Source organism: Palaemon carinicauda, chromosome 3, assembly GCF_036898095.1.
Source record: "Palaemon carinicauda isolate YSFRI2023 chromosome 3, ASM3689809v2, whole genome shotgun sequence".
Classification (NCBI taxonomy): domain Eukaryota; kingdom Metazoa; phylum Arthropoda; class Malacostraca; order Decapoda; family Palaemonidae; genus Palaemon; species Palaemon carinicauda.
This window is the reverse complement of record NC_090727.1, coordinates 174,727,118-174,749,660: the sequence shown is the minus strand read 5'-3', so window position 1 is coordinate 174,749,660 and position 22,543 is coordinate 174,727,118. Positions and strand designations below refer to the sequence as shown.

Below are 22,543 nucleotides of genomic sequence, written 5' to 3'. Positions count from 1 at the left end.
GCAGATGGTATAATTGCAATACAATGATATAAAAGATGTTGATAATAAATGGGCGATATACGTACATAAAATAATTGATATATTGTGTACTTGTTAAAAATGTTTCTACTAAATGTATGATACAAGAGCAAAACATATTTTTACGATGAAATACATCTTAGTTAAAATAAAAAAAACATTTTAAGACTCTTGAATAGTACAGTGGTAATGTATTCGCCTAGCATTAGCATGGCAGTAGATCAATCCCAGCCTAGGACCTTGAGTTTAATCTGATTGCTGGAGAAGCTACTGCTGTGGTTGCACACCACAGTGGGTAGTTGAGTTTGCCCGGCTGACGTTCTGTTCAGCAACTATTCTGATGAAACTGGAACTGAATTCAGACACCTTTAATTGGTTTCATCCTTGATAAATAATCATTCTTTTATAATAATAATAATAATAATAATAATAATCATCATCATCATCATCATCTCCTACGCCTATTGACGCAAATGGCCTTGGTTCGATTTCACCAATAGTCTCAACCTTGACCTTTTAAATCAATATTTCTCCATTCATCCTCTCCTACTTCACGCTTCATAGTCTGGGTCTTCCAACTCTTCTAGTGCCTTGTGGAGCCCAGCTGAAAGTTTGGTGAACTAATCTCTTTTACGGAGTGCGAAGAGCATGCAAAATCCATCACCATCTACTCCTCACCATGATCTCATCCACATACGGCACTCGAGTAATCTCTTATAGTGTCATTTATAATCCTGTACTGGCATTTAACTCACAATATCCTTCTGAGGGCTTTGTTCTCGAATCTATAAAATCTGTTGGACATTGTTTCATTGTCATACCACGACTCATGTCCATACAGTAACACCGATCCCACTAAACTGATATATAGCCTGATTTTTAAATGTAATTTTAGGCGATTTGATTTCTATATTTTACTTAGCCAAGCCCTTGTCTGATTTGCTTTTGTCAATATTTCATTAAAGTCCAATTCTAAAGACCTTGAATTAGAGATCATAGTTCCTAAATATTTAAATGATTGTTCGTCATCAATCCTTTCTCCTTACAATGATATTTCATCTTCCATTGCATATTCCGGTCTCATCGTCTCTGTCTTTCTTTTCATCTTGAGCCCAACCTCATGTAATATTTCATGCATTCTGGTGAGCAAACATTGCAAGTCCTGTGGTGTTCTGCTAATAAGGAAAGCGTCATCAGCATATTCTAGGTCCGCTAATTTCCTGTTATCAATCCAGTCCAATCATTCTCCACCATCCCCAACTATTCTATGCATTGCAAAATCCATGAGGAGGAAAAAAAATATGTGCCAACACATTTCCTTGGAGTACTCCACTGGTCACTGGAAATTCATTTGATAGGACTCCACTAACATTAACTTTGCACTTGCTATGCTCGTGAACAGACAGACTTAATCAAATTTACATATTTGAGAATAACTCAGGACTCTCAACAAAACTGGCCGGTGCACAAGATCAAAAGCTTTTATCTTAGTCCACAAATGTCATCAAAAGGGGATTTCTTTATTGTACACATTACTGTACCACATGTATTAAAATGAAAATTTGTTCAGTACAAGTTTTACTTTTCGAAATCCTGCTTATTCATCTCAGCTTTTCATCAATCACTCTCTCTAGTCCCCTTAGTATGAGCATACTATATATATACATGACAACTGACGTAAGTGTGATGCCTCTGCAATTATTGCAATCAGTCAGATCTTTTTTTTTTCTTTTTTTTTTTTTGCATTTTCACAAACACTCCTAACTCCGATTCATCAATTTTGCCTCTTCATGCCGCATTCTACAGTAATAATAATAATAATAATAATAATAATAATAATAATAATAATAATATATTAAATTGTGTGCTGCTCATACCTTCTAGATGGAACCCTGAATTTAATTATTTGCCCGCCTTGATACCTTGTCCTTCAACGCTTTAGTCGTAATAAGCCTCTAACCCTTCCAAGATGCTTTAGTCATCAAACTTTGATTACGAGGCAGAAACAAGATGATTTGGCCTCAAGCGTTCAAAGTATTATCGCGGTTAACTAATTTTCATCTCTCTCTCTCTCTCTCTCTCTCTCTCTCTCTCTCTCTCTCTCTCTCTCTCTCAAGTCAAGATGTCGGGATACACATACATACATACATACATACATACATACATACATATAAGTAAATTTTATGAAACATGGAGTGGCTCCAGGGATAAAACGCAATAGTTAGTCACATTCACATTTCAACTAATAAATTATTGTGTATATAAATAAATTTACAGTATATACATATATAAATATATACACAGTATACCCCAAACTTATGCAGTGGGGTCGTGTTATTCCTAAGCCTCTACTAAATTTACATAAACACACATATAGGAAAGCGTGCTCAAATTAGTCTTGCGAGTGTAGCTAAACATCTATGGTTATTATTATTATCATTATTATTATTATTATTATTATTATTATTAATTATTATTATTATAATTATAATTATTACCATTATTATTATTATTATTATTATTATTATTATTATTATTATTAGATTTTGATAAGAATACGTTCCGAATTTGGACCTACATTCGGATCAGTAATTCTTCTTCACTACTTTTTCAACCTGAGTGATGAGCATTTCAACTTTTTTTTTTTTTCTAATCCGTCTCTTCCTGAGCTTTTACACAAGTGAACGATAGTTTTGGTTATCGAACGTCGCATTTTGCAACAGAGAAATCATTTCCCGCCAGTCGACCGTTGCTTGATAACGAATGTTGTAGCAATAGTGAATACAGCCGAGAGTTCCGTTAATGGAATATTTCAATTAAACGTTTAATTGGAAATATCAATTCATTAGGTCATTTCCGAATTGAAATGGATGAAAAGACTAAGCTGGCTTTTAGATGTCTGCGATTTCTATGGTATTCAAAAAATTTGTAGCATATTACATTTAAGCCTAGCATCTCAAAATTCATGTAATTCAACAACAGTTTTGCTAGAATTATAAAAAAAAAAAAAAAAAAAAAAAAAAAAGAGGCTAATTCAGAGAAACTAACTTTCCATTTGTCAATTGTTTATTTTATTGTTAATATTTCCAGTATGAGAAAATTTTTCCGATTTTCCAGTAATGATAAAAGAGAAGTGCGACTACACATTTTGGAAATGTTGCATCATATAATTGCAGCAGAAGATTGTTTAGCAGTAGGAGTACAGCGCTTGCATTAGAAATTGCAACACTTATGATGTTGCAAACAGTTGCTAATTAAGTCAAGAGTTATAGGACAAACAATAAATACTGGCATTCCTCGTTATCCGTATTAGCAATGACCTTCATAGATGAAAGGAAGAAAACGACACTCAGTTTGTCATTAGGAAAGAATCTTGCAAATTAGGGATAATTATAGATATCTTTCGTAACAGAAAATGATTCATTACCTCAGTCAATGAAGATGGATGGCCATGTAATCACAAGATTTTTTGTTCCTGAGTGTTCCCCTTCTAGTATTTCCATCTGTCTAGCTACAATATACGTCAATGGGCATAATTGATATATTTATTTTGGGGGGAGGGATCAATAAAGTTAGGGGTTGTGATGGCCTGGTTTGTAGCGCCCTTGCCTGGTGATTGCCAGACTGAGGTTAGAGTCCCGCTCAAACTCGTTAGTTCCTTTGGTCGCTGCAACCTCGCCGTCCTTGTGAGCTGAGAATGAGGGGTTTAGGGCGTGTCTATAAGTGTATCGGCTGAGTCATTAGCAGCCATTGCCTGGCCCTCCTTGTGTGGAGAGGGGGCTTGGGCGCTGATCATATGTAATATGGTCAGTCTCTAGGCCATTGTCACTGTCCCTTGCCTCTGACATTCATGAGCGACCTTTAAACTTTTAAACTAAGGACCTCAAACATTATGTATATGCCAATAGGCAAAATATATGTCGTAGAAGAATTGTCTGATTTTGGGGTCACGAGTTAAATAAGTTAAAGATAATGTTTTCAGCTGGTTACTGGCAAAAGCAACAAGAAACAAGGACTATATTACTCGAACTGTTACGGGTAGAGAACCAAGGAGTGTATATTCGTACTATACGGGTAAAGAACCGATGCATTTTTACTTTGAGAAAATATATACAAAGGGGAAGCGTTCTCCCAGTTTCCAGTTGAGAAAACATGAATATTAGTGATGCCACGTAGCGAACGGGATGCGAGAGCGTAGCCGTAGAGGAACACCCAGACCCCCAACGCCCTCCACCAAACCCCGTTAGAAAATCTCTTGTTCCCTCGCGTCGAAGGTCAACGCTGTCACAAATCGATATGCTTATACGTCCTTCGGGATTCGTGAAACGTCAATTTCATTTCATCTCCCGCTCTTTTTCTCTCCTTTATCTATTTGTTCATATATATATATATATATATATATATATATATATATATATATATACACAAATTATATATATATATATTATATATATATACATATACATATATACATATACATATATATATATATATATATATATATATATATAATATATATATATATGTGTGTGTGTGTGTGTGTGTGGGTGTGTACGCGTGCGCGCGTGTGTATATGCGTGTGTTTGCTTGGCTGTACGTGGATATATAAATATAAATATATATAAATATATATATATACATATATATCTATATACATATATATATATATATATATATATATATATATATATATATATATATATATATCCACGTACAGCCAAACAAACACACAAATATACACACACATACAAACACAGACAAGCACACACACATACACACACACACACATATATATATATATATATATATATATATATATATATATATATATATATATATACAGTATATAAATTGAATTTTATAGGCAGAACCCACTGAGACTCATAGTGGGTCCTGGTTAAAGGCATTATCGTCACTATAATTCACATCAGGCGTTGCTAGTCCATTACAGTACAAAGGGATTAGAAATAACCTCCCATTGCTGTCTGTTCAAGATCATTCTATGACATTTTACACCAGCAAATTTTCTTAGTTCTTCAATCCATCCTCTTCTCTTCCTTCTTTTGTGATTTCTAGGGATCCATTCTGTTATTCTTAATATCCATCTATAGTCTGTCTTTCTCATGATATGTCTTGCCAAGGTCCATTTCTTTTTCTTACATGTTCAAATAAACTCACGTATCCAGGTTGCTCATTTGTCTCTTAGTGTTATATCCTCATTCTTTTCATAGCTCTTTTGACATGTAAATAGCTTATGTTCTAAGGCTACAAGTTTCTAATACACAAGTTAATAAGTTGATTAAATTCTTTATTTTTTAGAGAAAGTGGTATTTTACTTATCATAATATCTTATTGTTAGCAAAGGCTATCTATCCCATGATTATTCTTCTTTTGATGTTGGTCTCATGTCTGTCCTTAGTACATATATACATTAACAATCTCTAGAGGTTCGTCCATAACCCTTATTTGTTGTCTCTGCATTTTCATTGAACATTATCTTAATCATCATCATCGTCATCTCCTCCTAACCCCATGGACGCAAAGGGCCTCAGTAACATTTTGCCAGTCGTCTCTATCTTGAGCTGTTAATTCAATAATTCTCTACTCATCATCTTAGCCATGTAGGTCTGGATCTCCCAAGTCTTCTAGTGTCTTGTGAAGTCCAGCTGAACGTTTGGTGAACTAATCTCTCTTGGGGAGCACAAAGAGCATGCACACACTATCTCCATCTACTCCTTATCATGATCTTATCCATATATGGCACTCGAGTAATCTCTCTTAGAGTTTCATTTCTAATGCTGTCCTGCCATTTAACTCCCAATAACTTTCTGAGGGTTCTTTTATCAAATCTACTAAATCTATTGGAGATTGTGTCATTGTCATACCATGTCCATACAGTAATACCAATCTCACTAAACTGATATATAGTCTAATTTAATATGTAATTTCTGGCATTTTGATTTCCTAATTTTACTTAACCTAGCCATTGTCTGATTTGCTTTTTTCAATCTTTCACTAAACTCTAATTCTAAAGACCCTGTATTGGAGATCATAGTTCCTAAATACTTGAATGATACCTCATTGATCCTTTCTCCTTCCAATGATATTTCATCTTCCATTGCACACTCCGTTCTCATCTTCAGCCCAATGTTGTGTGATATTTCATGCATTCTAGTAAGCTAGCATTGTAAATCCTGTGGTGCTTTGCTAACAAGGACAGCAACATCAGCATATTCTAGGTCTACTAAATTCCTATCACCAATCCAGTCTAATCCTTCTCTTCCATCTCTGACTGTTCTACGCATTACAAAATCCATGAGGAGGATAAACAACATAGGTGACAACACATTCCCTTGGAGTACTCCGCTGTTCACCGGATATTCATTTGATAAGACTCCATTAACATTAACTTTGCACTTGCTATGCTCATGAACAGACTTAATCCAATTTACAAATTTAAGAGCAATTCCATAATAACGCAGGACTCTCCATAAAATTGGCTGAACACTATAAAAGGTGTTTTCCTAGTCCACAAATGCCAGCAAAATGTCTCAAAATGAAAATTTGGTCAGTGCAACTTCTATCCTTTCTAAATCCTGCTTGTTCATCTCTCAACTTTTTATAGATTATATTGAATTTTGTAAAGTGTGTATTATTTCGATCACCAATATTTCCTAACAGTGCTTTGTTTGTAATCCCTGACTAAGAACCAAAGTAAGAGGTTGTTTTTTAATGTTACGTGAGAGATCTTTGGATATTCAGTATTCATATATATTGCCGTCTGGGAGTTGCGTATATTCTCAGAGCTTGGGTATTATTCAAGTGTAACAGATTTAAGTAAAAATAAACAAATGAGTTTGGATGTCAGGACTTTACATAATTCGCCAGTCATAATATATAAAGTGAACCCTCGCTACTTCGCGGTTCGACAATCGCGGATTCACCACTTCGCGGGGTTTTCCCATAACCCATATATATATACATATCGCGGATTTTCCGGAAAATTCGAAAATACTGCGAAATCTGAAGACAACCAAATACGATATTTTGTTACCTGTAATTCCATTAATACTGTAATTAGTAATATCTGTTCTTACTGATTGTTCATTGCATTACATATGATATATAATTCAGCACAGAAAGAAATAAAACACGAAAAGAGAATGTGATCATACGATAATTCAGTACTGTATACAGTACGTAGTAAAATTAAATCGAACATGAAACGCAAATCAGATGCAGTCATACCATATTAGAATGGTGTACTGTAATGGATGTGCTTCTTTTCCATGAATCTTTTGTATGTATACGTACGTAGTACTGCATCCAATAATATTCTTTGTTGCAAAAATCACATTTCGAATAAGCGTACGAGAGAGAGAGAGAGAGAGAGAGAGAGAGAGAGAGAGAGAGAGAGAGAGAGAGAGAGAGCGTAAAATAGCGTACGTAAAGCTGTATTATTATTATTGTTATTATTATTATTATTGTTGTTGTTGTTAATAAAATTATTATTGTTATTATTATTATCATTATTATTATTATTATTACTGTACAGTATTATTATCATTATTTATTATTATTACGGTATTTACTTAATCTACGTACGTTCGGTATGCGCGGGGCATCTTCTATGAGTAGGTAACCTACGCATCATAGTACTGTAAGACGGGTTGTGATTGGTTCAAGCGCTGATAGATGACGAATCAGAACTCAAGTTTTGTTATCTAGCCTGTGATTGGTGTTTTGCCCGCATCTCCTACCCGCAGCATCTAAGTTCTCGCGGGGCTGGATCGTCCACTCTCTGTTACCGCGTATCGCTGAGTAGACGTTCTTAAGTGTGTGAATCTGTGCTGTGTGCGACTTTTTTAAGTTGAACTTTTTGTTACAGTACTGTAAATCCTACTGTAATGGCTCCCAAGCGTTCTGCTTCTCTTAACGCTGGTAGTGAGCCGAAACGCCAACGAAGGATGATGACGATAGCTGAGAAGGTTACGCTTCTCGACATGTTAAAAGATGGTAGAAGTTACGCGGCCGCCGGCCGCCATTTTGGCATCAACGAATCTACTGTTCGCTATATCAAGAAGGACGAGGCGAACATTAGAAAGACGGCTGCAATCACCTTTAGCAGATCAGCGAAGCGAGTCGTTACCACGCGTAATAAAACGATCGTACGCATGGAAGGTGCTTTAGCTGTGTGGATTGCCGACTGCCGGAAGAAGAACATAGCTTTGGATACGAACACCATCCAAACAAAGGCTTTGAGCTTATATGAGAATTTTGCTGCAAAGGAACCTCAAGACGACGACGGCAACCATGCTGAAGATGATGATGATGCAGATGATCCTCAACCAGGGACATCCACTGATTCCCAGCCTCAGAAACGTTTTTCCGCCAGCAAAGGATGGTTCGCGAAGTTTCAGAAACGCTTCGCCCTGAAAAGCGTTTCCCTGCATGGGGAGTCTGCTTCCGCTGACACTGCCGCTGCTGAAACCTACGTGAACCAGACGTTCAAGAATATTATCGCCGAAGGTGGATACAAGCCGGAACAAGTCTTTAATATGGATGAGACTGGCTTGTTTTGGAAGAGAATGCCGTCGCAAACTTTCCTGTTCAAAGAGGAAGCCAAAGCCTCTGGCTTTAAAGCATTCTAGGATCGCGTTACCCTCGTGATGTGTGGCAATGCTGCTGGATTTTTGTTAAAGCCGGGGCTTATTTATAAGTCGAAAAATCCTCGCGCTTTGAAAAATAAAAATAAGAATCTCCTTCCCGTGTACTGGATGCATAATCAAAAAGCATGGATTACGAAGATGCTGACCTCCAACTGGTTCCATCAGTGTTTTATCCCGCAAGTCAGCAAATATCTCTTAGAGAAGGGCTTGCCATTCAAGATCCTTCTCCTTATGGATAACGCTGGTGGACACGCAACTGACCTGTCGCATGAGGGCATTCAGGTTGAGTTCCTGCCACCCAACACCACGTCATTAATTCAACCGATGGACCAGGGGGTTATCAGGGCGTTCAAGGCCCTCTACACGAAGAACACCTTGGCGGACCTCGTTGCGTGTGTGGATGCTGCCCAAGATGACGAGGATGAAGATTTTAATTTGAAGGCGTACTGGCGGCAGTATACCATAGCCACGTGCCTGCAGAATATTCAGAAGGCACTTCAAGAGATGAAACCTGCAACCGTGAATGCGAGCTGGAAGAAGTTGTGGCCCGATATTGTTTACGACGACAAGGGATTTACTCCGTCGGAAATCCAACACTCTGCAATACGCAAATCTGTGCAGTTGGCTGCCATAATTGGAGGTGACGGGTTTGGCGACATGACGACTGAAGACGTCGACGAGTTGTTGGACTGCCATTCCCAGCCCCTAACTGACGCAGACCTCGAAGACCTGACGAAATCGGCAAGTGAAGAAGAGAGTGATACCCAGGAAGAGACCCAAGAAAATGTCGAAGAAACGGGCTTAACATTAGAACAGCTTGCCAAGGCCTGCAACCATGCGAAGGAGTTGAAAGAAATGTTGCAAGAGTGGGACGAGGATATGGTTCGCTCGATGCAATTCTGCAACAAGATCGATGAAGACATGACTCCCTACAAAATGCTCTTGGATCGAAAAAAGAAGCAGCGGCAACAACTTCCGATCACAATGTTCTTCCAGCCTCGCAAAAAAGAGCCAGTTCCTCCTGCTAGTACGCCTTCGGAAGAAATTGAAGAAGTTTCCCAGGAAGAAGTTGAAGAGGTGTCCCAGGAAAAGACACCTCCGTCTGAAGAGACGTAAAATACTATCTGGCTGCACAGTAGAACACATCATCAGCTTCATCATCATCATTTCTACTGTGCAGCAAATTCATCGCCATCACCATTCAAGTTTTTCTTCAACTTCTTTCGTGGTGAGTACAGTAACAATCTTTATTTTTTACTTTAATATTCTTCCTGTACATTCTAAAACTGTATTTGTGCCTGTTTTATAGTTTAGTACTGTACGTACTGTATGCATTAAGTTAAAGGGAAGGTTTTAAAAGTCTACATGTTGTAACCTATCATATTTTTTTTGTTTAAAATTTACATTTACGTACGTAAAACAATCTCTCTCTCTCTCTCTCTCTCTCTCTCTCTCTCTCTCTCCTCTCTCTCTCTCTCTCTCTCTCTCTCTCTCCTCTCTCTCTCTCTCTCTCGTAAATTGTTTTCCTGCTTTGCTACGTACAATACTGTATAAATTATATTTTTAAGGTAACATATTTTGTAAATGCTTTTACTGTAAATACTGTATGTACTGTATCATTATTTATCACTATCATCATGCGCGTTAAATGCCTTGTTTGTTCTGAGCGTGGTTGTTTACTGAGCGTACACGCCGTCGTTTCAGGCGGCGTCATAAAGAAAAACATTTCATTTGGAAGTCCTAAGAAAAATACGTAAACTAAAACATTGGTAATAAAAAAATCAACATACAGTACTGTATAATCAATATAATCGATGCAAAAACTAACCTATACATATATGTGTACACTAAATGAGTTTGTTTCTTCATTATGATCAGAGATGAACGTAAACAAAACATTGGTTGCCATTTTTTATCGTGCTTTTTAGGTGTTTAGGAAACGCATGATATAAAATCGCCTTTAATATTTGTGCCTGTTTTAGTTTAGGGTGCTGTAGTACATGCATTAAGTGTTCTGTACATTAAAGGGTGGTTTGTTAACAGTACTACGTACAAGGGAAGGTTTTAAAAGTCCGAATATACATGTTAAATAAATAGGTAAATATGATGTCACTACTTCGCGGATTTTCACCTATCGCGCCCGCGTCTGGAACCTATCTACCGCGATAAACGAGGGTTCACTGTATATATATATATATATATATATATATATATATATATATATATATATATATATATATATATATATATTATATATATATATATATATATGTATATATATATATATATATATATATATATATATATATATATATATATATATACTCGTATATATACATATATACATATATATATAATATATATGTGTGTGAGTGTGTGTGGAATCAATTCAAGCTTGGGCCACCAAACTACAGTAGTTCCAACACCGAGACAATTTGGTTATACCAGAGAATTTAACGTCTGAACATATTTGATCTACAAACTCGACGACTAGGGGACGGCTAATAGAGGCATATAAAATTCTTAAAGGAATAGCAGCAATCTATTTACGCTTAGCACAAATCAGTCCAGAGGTAACGGATATAAACTGCATTTGAAAAGATAAAACACCACTCCATGTGGCAATTTCTTTACATACAATATAGTAAATAAATGGAACAGCCTTCCAGCAAACGTAGTAAACAGTAACACGGTAACCGATTAGGTTAGACAAGATCATAAAAACTCTAAACGTTTAAACTAATTTGCTCTATCCAAGAGCTAATGGAGTTCCCGCATATGGACTAAAAAGTCTTTGAGACCTCTCTCTCTCTCTCTCTCTCTCTCTCTCTCTCTCTCTCTCTCTCTCTCTCTCTCTCTCTCTCTCCTCTCGCTAGAAAAAGGTTATCAACATTTTAGATGGAAAAAAAATCTACTCTCCCAGAAATTCCTGTGCTAACTAAAGGGGGGGATTACGAAGCATGAAGGGGATTAGTATCATCAAACGCTCTCTCCAGGCCGCCACTCGAGTTAAAGAAAGTGGCTTATGTCAGTCTACATACAAATTGGAAAAGGGTGTACTGTGAATAAATTTATATCGAGGTACATTTTTTTCTTTGTAAAATTAAACTTTCTGTTCCTAACAAGGAATAACTCATGAGATAAATAACAATACAGTCCCTGACCCAGTCATTCTGTAACTGCTACATCACGCACGAACCAACTGAGTAATACATCTCCCTTCATCTATTTCTTACATGCACACTTATGGAATTATGGCCTTGAGACCCAGCGCTAGGTCTGGGGAAGGTATAAGCTCCGAGGTGTATCATTGGGAAAATGTTGAAGGGTTAAAAGTGGGCAAAAGTCCAAAATGATGCGAAAAAGGTACACCTTATTAATACCTCCATTAATGTGTAGTGGATAATAAAGCACTGCTTGGACTTCCTTTCACAAGGAACGTGATTCGATACCAACCCCCATCCAATAAAGCCAGCGGGAAATGGGAACAAGCGTCCCTTGGAGTAAAAAAAAGGAGCATGTGCCTGTCGACGCCATCCCAGAAGAATTGTTGAGATACAGAAGGTCCATTCGGCACTCCTTCGAGGCTTACAAGATATCGGATCCCAACAGTGCACCCAGCTGTAGACAGTCTTAAAAGGAGAAGCAGGAGGCCTATCATCTTTGGAAGGGTAACAGATCAGATCTGACTTGGAATAAGTACTGTATACTTAGCTAAAATCTGTTGCTCAGAGAGTTTATGCTACAACAGAAAAGGAATACAATTTGACCTTAGAAGAAACCTATTCTGCTACGACCCAGAAACACAAACTTCCACTTTTTGGTGTAGACTTGAGAGTTCCTCCTTTACTTAAAACTATCCAAAGGAAAGGGTAACCCTTTTGGTCGATGTGTTTGACAGTAAGCAGAGTAATGAGAAACTCGATCTTCCTCATTCCTGTTTTGCTAAGGCTAAATTAACTAGTTTATATTTTCGGTCCCGTTAAATTAAGACTTTTGAAGCTCTTTGATGTTTATGGAGGTGTAGATCCAAACGGTATTTTTCCTCTAGTTTGTAACAAACCTCAGATATTTTTATTCAAATCCTGGACTACGATGGGACGCTTCGTTCACCTCCTTCCTACACGCAAGCTCTGGAACCGAGGTTATCGTGTCCCGAACTCCTCCAACAAGAGCTCGACTTCACAACACCGCCGAGCGGGGAAGCTGCTGTGATTTGTGTCAACACTAAGTTTAATTCTATTTGTCTTACGCTCTTTCTTTGCACGAAAGCCGGGCTCAAATGGAAGGCTTTGTGTGTACTTAGCATAATGAAGTCGAGAAGTTGACATTTTGCCCTCCACGTGCCATGTTGAACTTGAGACTTTCCGGTCTTCTGTCGTCTTGGGCTTTGTTTTCTCAAGTCAAATTGGTTTCTTAAAGAAAGATTTCAATTTACCTGATGGGAGGATTTAGCTTCTGTGTGTGTGTGTGTGTGTGTGTGTGAAATACATGTTTGTTTTCTTCACAAAATTATTTTTTGGAGTTGATGTTAAATGTTTTTCTAAAAAAAAAAAGTATTTCAATTTACGAAATAGGAGCATTTGTTTTTTCATTTTTTTGTGAAAAAAATGCATGCTTTTAAAAAAAATGTGAAAGAATGCTATTACAGGATCAATACTTTTATGATCAAGATCTTTAGACCTTGATTATGATCATTATAACCATCACTGTGGCAAAAACTGTTTTTTTTTTTTTTTTTTACAAATATCTAGATTCTTCAAACTGAAAATGAATGGTTTGTCACAACTGCTTTTATATCGAACACACCCTGTATTTATTTTTGTTTCCAAAGCGGATTATTCTTATCTTTTATCTTTCCTCCGCTTTCATTTTCCGCTAAGAGGAAATCCTCCATGTTTCGAAACTTTACCTAAAGCTGAACATTACCATGCGCTTTCGATTTGTTCATGTTTAAGCCTTCGTCTGACTTTGAACAAGAAACCGAGCTTAAATCTAGAAACGGTTTTGTAAAATAAATATTTTAAAACATAACAGAGATGCACTTTATCTCTTAATCAATATTATGCGAACGAATATAAAAAATGCACATGTCCTTTAAATCTGTTTATTGCTAACCTTAAATCTACATGGAGTTTGATGCATTTCTGAGTATTCATGTCTGTGTGAACGAATGCATGTATCATGTACAGCATACAATGCACGCATACATATGAACTTCAGACAGTACTGAAATAAAAGGAATATCAAATTTCACTTTAACGACATAACTACAACTGAGGATTCTAATCAATTTGCATATTCATTTATTCATTCAATAGCGTAACGTTACACAAAATAAATGCACGCACATACACACACACTCGAGTCAACCAACAACATGGGGAGACTTCTAGTTTCCTTTTATTTCAAATGTCCTTCAATGTGCCTCCTCTTTAACACCCTTTAAACTCATATGTTCACTTGCTAATTTACTCATTTAATTCTTTCTACTACTTTTTCATAACGATTTATATGGAGTTCAGGACGCCATTAATAAAAGAAAGAATTATTCATGGCGGAAAAAGGTTATATGTATTTCCATAAAAACTGAGCCAAAAGCATAACTGAAACAAAATTTCTGAAAAATAATATTTGTTATTCGCACTGATTAATATTCATAACTGTAATGTTCATCGTCTTTTTCTATTTTTTTATTTTTTGACATACACTAACACACTCTCTCTCTCTCTATCTCTCTCTCTCTCTCTCTCTCTCTCTCTCTCTCTCTCTCTCTCTCTCTCTCTCTCTCTCTCACAGGAAAATTCTTATTGGTATCAATATTCCGAAAGAAAAAAATCTACGATGCATCTACAATGTACAATTTTATTTCCATTTCAAGTTTATTGAAGTGGGAAGTCAATAACTTTATTCCTGATTCTCTCTCTCTCTCTCTCTCTCTCTCTCTCTCTCTCTCTCTCTCTCTCTCTCTCTCTCTCTCTCTCTCGAGCATGAAAATTATTATTGGTATCAATATTCTGAAAGAACAAACACCTACGATGCATCTGCAATGTACAATTTTATTTCCATTTTAGGTTTACTGAAGCGGAAACTCAATAACTTTATCCCTGATCCCCCCCCCCCTTCTCTCTCTCTCTCTCTCTCTCTCTCTCTCTCTCTCTCTCTCTCTCCTCTCTCTCTCTCAAGAAAATTCATATTGGTATCAATATTATTATTATTATTATTATTATTATTATTATTACTAGCCAAGCTACAACCCTAATTGGAAAAGCAATATGCTATAAGCCCAAGGGCTCCAACAGGGAAAAATAGACCAGTGGGGAAAGAAAATAAGGAAATAAATAAATGATGAGAATAAATTAACAATATATCATTCTAAAAACAGTAACAGCGTCAAAACAGATATGTCCTAAATAACTATTAACAACGTCAAAAACAAATATGTCATATATAAACAATAAAAAGACTCATCTCAGCCTGGTCAACATAAAAACATTTGCTCCAACTTTGAACTTTTGAAGTTCTACTGATTCAACTACCCGATTAGGAAGATTATTCCACAACTTCGTAACAGCTGGAATAAAACTTCTAGAATACTGTGTAGTATTGAGCCTCATGATGAAAAAGGCCTGGCTATTAGAATTAACTGCCTGCCTAGTATTACGAACAGGATAGAATTGTCCAGGGAGATCTGAATGTAAAGGATGGTCAGAGTTATGAAAAATCTTATGCAACATGCATAATGAACTAATTGAACGACGGTGCCAAAAATTAATATCTAGATCAGGAATAAGAAATTTAATAGACCGTAAGTTTCTGTCCAACAAATTAAGATGAAAATCAGCCGCTGAAGACCAGACAGGAGAACAGTACTCGAAACAAGGTAGAATGAAAGAATTAAAACACTTCTTCAGAATAGATTGATTACCGAAAATCTTGTAAGACTTTCTCAATAAGCCAATTTTGGGGCAATTGAAGAAGACACAGACCTGATGTGTTTCTCAAAAGTAAATTTGCCGTCGAGAATCACACCTAAAATTTTTAAAGAGTCATACAAATTTAAAGAAACTTTATCAAGACTGAGATCCGGATGTTGAGGAGCAACCGTCCTTAATCTACTTACAATCATACTTTGAGTTTTGTTAGGATTCAACTTCATACCCTATAATTTGCACCAACACTAATTTTAGCTAAATCTATATTAAGGGATTCACCAACCCCAAATCTACATTCAGGGGATGGAATTGATGCAAAGAGAGTAGCATCATCTGCATATGCAACAAGCTTGTTTTCTAGGCCAAACCACATGTCATGTGTATATAGTATGAAAGGTAATGGGCAAAGAACACTACCCTGTGGAACACCGGATATCACATTCCTATACTCACTATGGTGCCCATCAACAACAACTCTTTGAGATTTATTATTTAAAAAATCAATAATAATGCTAAAAAATTACCCACCCACTCCCAACTGTTTCAGTTTAAAAACAAGGGCCTCATGATTAACACGGTCAAAGGCAGCGCTGAAATCAAGGCCAATAATACGAACTTCCTGGCCACAATCAAGGGATTTCTGTACAGCATTGTAGATTGTAAGAAGAGCATCACATGCTCCAAGGCCTTTACGAAAACCAAATTGCAAACTAGGGAGTAGATGATTACCTTCAACAAACCTATTAAGACGTTTTGCCAGAAGACGTTCAAAAACTTTAGATAATATGGGAGTTATGGAAATTGGGCGGTAATCAGTGGGACTTGAGCTACCACAAACACATTTACATAGAGGAGTAACATTACCAATTCTCCAACAAGTGCTAAAAGCTCCTCTTCTTGCTAACTTGCGCAAAATAACAAATAACTTTGAGGCTAAGAAATCTGCTATCTTTATAAAACACAAAGGAAAAATACCATTTGGGTCTACACCTCCATAGGCATCAAGGTCCATCAACAGAGCTTTAATCTCACGAGATCGAAAAGCTAAACTAGTTAGTTTAGCCTCAGGAAAACATGAATGAGGAAGTTCAAGTTTTTCATTACTCTGTTTACTGTCAAAAACATCAGCCGAGAGGGTTGCCTTTTCCTTTGAACAGTGAGTGACTGAGCCATCTGGTTAAAGTAAAGGAGGAACTGTTGCATCTACACCAAAGAGTGCAGATTTAAGGGTAGACAACCATTTATGTTCCTGAGTTGTACCAGAAAGGGTTTCTTTTATGGTTAAATTGTCCTCCTTTCCAGTTGAGGCATACACTCTCTGAGCAAAAGCTTGAAGCTGAGTATAGTTGTTCCAGGTCAAATCTGGTCTGTTACCCTTCTAAAAGTGATAGGCCTCCTGCTTCTCCAAATAAGCACGTCTACAATCATCATTGAACCACGGTTTGTCCTTCACTCGGTACCTTAGCACACGAGAAGGATTACGCCTATCAATTATGCTGACTAGATTCTCATTCAAAGGGACAACAGGATCTACACTACTATATAATTGTGACCAATTCAAGCAAAAAAGATCATGCAAAATCCCATTCCAATCTGCTTGGGATTTCATATAAATTTTACAAGAGTATGATATATCAGGGACAGACTGCTCAGTCTTCACTACTAAAGAAATCAAGGCATGATCATATGTCTCAACTGGAGAACCAACCTTACTTGTTATAACGCCAGGGGAGTCAGTGTATCCGAGGTCCAAGCAATTACCAGACCTGTGAGTAGCTTCAATTATGTTTTGCTCACAGCCTGATTCCGAAAGAACAAACACCTACGATGCATCTACAATGTACAATTTCATTTCCATTTTAGGTTTACTGAAGCGGAAACTCAATAACTTTATTACTGATTCCCCTCATATCTCTCTCTCTCTCTCTCTCTCTCTCTCTCTCTCTCTCTCTCTCTCTCTCTCTCTCTCTCTCTCTCTCTCTTTTGCATGAAAATTCTTATTGGTATCAATATTCCTAAAGAACAAACACCTTGCAATGTACAATTTTATTTCCATTTTAGGTTTACTTAAGTGGAAACTCAATAACTTTATACCTGAGTCCGCCCCCACATCTCTCTCTCTCTCTCTCTCTCTCTCTCTCTCTCTCTCTCTCTCTCTCTCTCTCTCTCTCTCTCTCTCCAAGAAGGAATAACTCAACAGATAGAAAACAATAGTCCCTGACCCATTCATTTTTAACTGCTAAATCATGCACGAACCCACTGCCTATAACTACTTCCTTAACCTATTTCTTAAAAGCACTCCTTTAGAATTTGGGCCTTGAGACCCAGCTCTTGTTCCGGGGAGCCTATTCAACTCCAAAGTGAATCAACTTGGTGCAGCAAGTACCAAAAAAATGCAGCAAAACACCCTGTAGTAATACTTTCAATAATTAATATGGTGTGAATGGCGAAGCACTGACTGGACGTTTTTTCACAAGGAACGTCATTCGATCCCAAACCCAAACCAGTCAAGCCTGCAGGAAAGGAGCATGGGCTTCGCAACGCCTTCCCTAGAAACTAGTTGAGATGCGGAAAGTCCAGTCGGCCAACAAGGGACGTGGCTGAGTGGCACAGAACTCTTTCCAATCTTGGAAGGTATCGGATCATTACCAGTCTAGCTCCCTCCAGTTCACTCACCTGTCGACAGTCTTCTTTGTAGAAACAGGTGGCCTATCATCTTTGGAAGGGTAACATCACATTTGACTTGAATAACTACTGTATGCTTCGCTAAAATCTGTTGCTCAGAGAGTTTATACTCAAACAGATAAGGAATACAATCGAACAATTAAAGAAACCTTTTCTTCTACAAAATAATACTCCTTGGTGTAGACTTGAGAGTTCCTCCTTTACTTAAACCATTTGGATATGTCACTCACTGTCCAAAGGAAAAGGTAACCCTTTGGACCGACCTGTTTGCCAGTAAGAAGAATGCAGATAAACCACATCTTCCTCATGCCTGTTTTCCTAAGGCTAAACTAACTGGTTTACCTTTCCGGCCTCTTGAAACATAACGACTCTTGAAGGACTTTAATGATTTTGGAGGTCAAGATTCAAATGGTATTTTACCTTTGTTTTTTATAAAGACAATTGATTTCTTAGCTTCTAAGTTGTCAGTTATTTTTCATATGTTAGCTAAAAAGGGTCTTTTTTTTTTTTACGCTTGTTAGAAAATTGGTAATGTTACTCCATTAGGTAAAAATGTTTGTGGTAGCTCTATCACTGTTGATTATCACCCAGTTTCCATAACTCCCATATAAGTTTGTGAACGTCTAAATAGCTATGCTGCTAGTAATAATCTGTTCCCTAGTTTGTAATTTGACTTTCCTAAAGGTTTCAGAGCACGTGATGCCCTCACAATCTCCAATGCTGTACAGAAATTACTTGGTTTTGGTCAGGAAGTTCATGTGATTGGCCTTGATTTTAGTGGTGCCTTTGAACATTTTAATCATAAAGCCCTTGTTTTCAAACTCAATCAGTTGGATCTTTTATTAGCAGAATTATTGGATTTTTAAGTAATAGATTCCAGATATTTCTCGTTGATGGGCACCTTAGTGAGCATAGGAATGTGTATCTGGTATTCCTGAGGGTAGTATTCTGGGTCCACTAATATTTATACCAAATACAAATGATATGTGGTTTGCCCTACCAAATAAGCTTGCTGCATGTGCAAATAATGCTATTCTCTTTGCACCAATTCCACCTCCAAAAGGTAGATCTGGGATTGCTGAATCCTTTAAGGGATATTTTACTAGAATTAGTGCTGGGTGCCAATTATGGGTCTTGAAGTTGAACTCTAACAAAACTCAAAAGCATGATCATAAGTCGAGGACTGTGGATCCTCAACATCCAGATCTCTGCATTGATAATGTTTCTTTAACTACTTTCTAAAAAAGTCCTTCAAAATTCTGGGTGTGATTGTTGATAGCAATTTTACTTTTGAAAAATACATTAGGTCTGTTTCTTCTTCAATTGCACAAAAAATGGCTTATTGAGAAAGTCTTTTAAGATTTTCGTTATTCAATCTATTCTGAAGAAATGATATAATTCTTTCATTCTATCTTGTTTTGAATATTGTTCTCCTGCTTGCAATTCAGTTGCTGAATCTACCTTAATTTGTTGGACAAAAACTTGCAGTCTATCAAATTTCATATTCCCGACCTGGATATTAATCTCCAGCCCCGTCGTTCAGTTAATTGTTCATGCACATTGCATAAGATTTTTCATAAACCATCCTCTGCATTCAGGTCTTCCCGGACTATACCATCCTGTGCGAAGTATGCGTTAACTCTAACAGTCTTGTCTTCTCCGTTTTACCGCTAAACAATATGCAAAATTCCATAGGTTTTATTCCAGCTGTAACTAGAATGTGGAATGATCTTTATAATAAAGCAGTTGAATTGATGGAACTTCAAAAGTTCAAACTTGTAGTGAACGTTTTTATGCTGAGTAAGTACACATGAATCTCTCTTCATGGTTTATATATGACACACCTATTTCAATTTCATTAATGGTCTTAAAATATTTAATATCTATTTTTATTATTATTTCTCATATACCGAGCTTTATATATATTCTTTATTTCCTTTCTTCGATGGGTTATTTCTCCATGTTGGAGTCCTTATGTTTATAGCATTTTATTTTCAAAATAGGGTTATAGCATATCCAGTAATAATAATAATAATAATAATAATAATAATAATAATAATAATAATAATAATAATAATAACAATAATAACAATAATAATAATAAAAAGTCCAACGTCTGTTGCGGTAGAGGTAAATGGTGTAATAGGGCCAACTGTTTCACACATATGGAATTGTCAGGATACTAAAAGGTTTTATCCCTCTGCTGCCACTCTGTGAGAGGAAAATTTTTATATATGTATAATTACACAGTATATATATATATATATATATAAATATATATATATATATATATATATATATATATATATATATATCAATATATATATCATAAAATGATGTGTACTATGAAGCTTATTAAGTTTATCGTATTTTCAACCAGATCGAGATAAAACTTCGCCGCTTTTTTATCAAAGAAATTGAAGAATTTCATTTTATGAAGCTCAGCTGGAAAAGTGCCGGTGGCAATCCGCCCGGTCAGGGTCTTGGCCACAAAAGATTTACTTTCTGTGACTCACGAATTTTTGAGTTTAATATTCAACAACGAACTTTGTTCCATAGAGATGCAGTCAGCAATGACGAAGTAGACACCCATGAATTCGCGAATATTTTAGAAGTAGAATTTATCATTATTACCATTCATACTATATATATATATATATATATATATATATATATATATATACATATACATATATATATATATATATATATATATATATATATATATATATATATATAAGTGTATGCATATGTGCCTACATATCTGAGAGGAGATACCTTAACATAGTGAAAGGGTTTGTGTATCGCCATGATCAGCAAAGCTGTACTATTCCAATACACCCATGCTAGGTTAGTTTGATATGAGCAATCAGAGAAAAATCTTCCCCTATCAGCGATCTACACAAGGAGGAGTGGTTATGAAAACTGGCCACACCCAAGACATGTGTAGAGACATGTTTGAGGCCTTTGTCCTGCAGTGCACTAGAAACGGCTAAATTTGTTGTTGTTGTTGTTGTTGTTGATGTTGTTGTTTTGTTTGTATGTATGTATGTATATATATTTGTATGTATGTATGTATATATATTTGTATGTATGTATGTATATACATATTAAATACATATATATATATATATATATATATATATATATACATAATGTATATATATATGTATACATATGCGTAAACAATAATGTCAATGCATTTTTATGCATACATATATATATATATATATATATATATATATATATACATACATACATACATACATCATACAATAAACATAACTTGAGTATAGTGATGAATACTGGCCACACCCAAAACATGGATAAAGACATGTCTAAGGCCTTTGTCCTGCAGTGGACTAGAGCTGCTTTATATATATATATATATATATATATATATATATATATATATATATATATATATATTTTACAGCTGGTGAATTACATAAACTCCCGAGCTCAAAACTCACCTGTTTATTTTAACATAAATCTCTTATACTTGAATAATACCGGAGCTCTGAAAATATTACACAACTCCTAGACGGCAATATATATGAACAATGAATGTGCAAAGGTCTCTTACGCTACGCTCAAAACAAAACTGGGTGATTATTTTATAAGAACTATTCAAAAACAACCTCTTACTTCAGTTCTTATTCAGGGATTACGAGCAAGCACTATAGGAAATATTGGTGATCGAAATAATGCACACTTTAAAAAAAACGATATATTCTATAAAAAGATACAACACTTCAAAAGAATCAACACCAAAAATAAATACCTCGAAAAATTAATTTTGAACAAAACTTTAGACAAGAAAGTACTACTTTATGAATATCATATAATCACTTGTTTTACTGGAAATTAATTTATAAAAATGTTTAATTTTGATAATTAATTAAAATAGCTAACCCCTTAACACTAATGATTAAAAACTAAATGAAATTTATATAAACATAACTGTTACACTTACGTGTTTTGTCTCACACAAGGTTATCGAACACAGAAGCAAAATAAATACACTTCACTATTACCTAAATCTCAAAGGGCCAGTTACAAAAAATTATGTAAAAAGGTACTTACATTAATTAACACACTACACGTGAATTACTATTCAATAATCACACTATACATAATATACGTTAGGTAAAAAACTTATTCACGTTTGCGAGGGCACACACTTGATGCACTTGAGAGGAGAAAAGGCGGTGGCTCTTACAAAGGGGTAAGCTG

At 35.9% G+C, this 22,543-nt stretch overlaps 1 long non-coding RNA gene across 1 annotated transcript in view; it reads right to left on the bottom strand.

The window, feature by feature from the left end:
* Window positions 1-253: 253 nt before the first annotated feature.
* The window catches only part of LOC137638112 (uncharacterized), a 64,206-nt gene continuing 41,916 nt past the window's right edge, over window positions 254-22,543 (bottom strand). Inside the window, exon 3 of the long non-coding RNA XR_011043852.1 lies at window positions 254-370. This is a non-coding gene — a long non-coding RNA (uncharacterized lncRNA). The remainder of the gene's footprint in view (window positions 371-22,543) is intronic.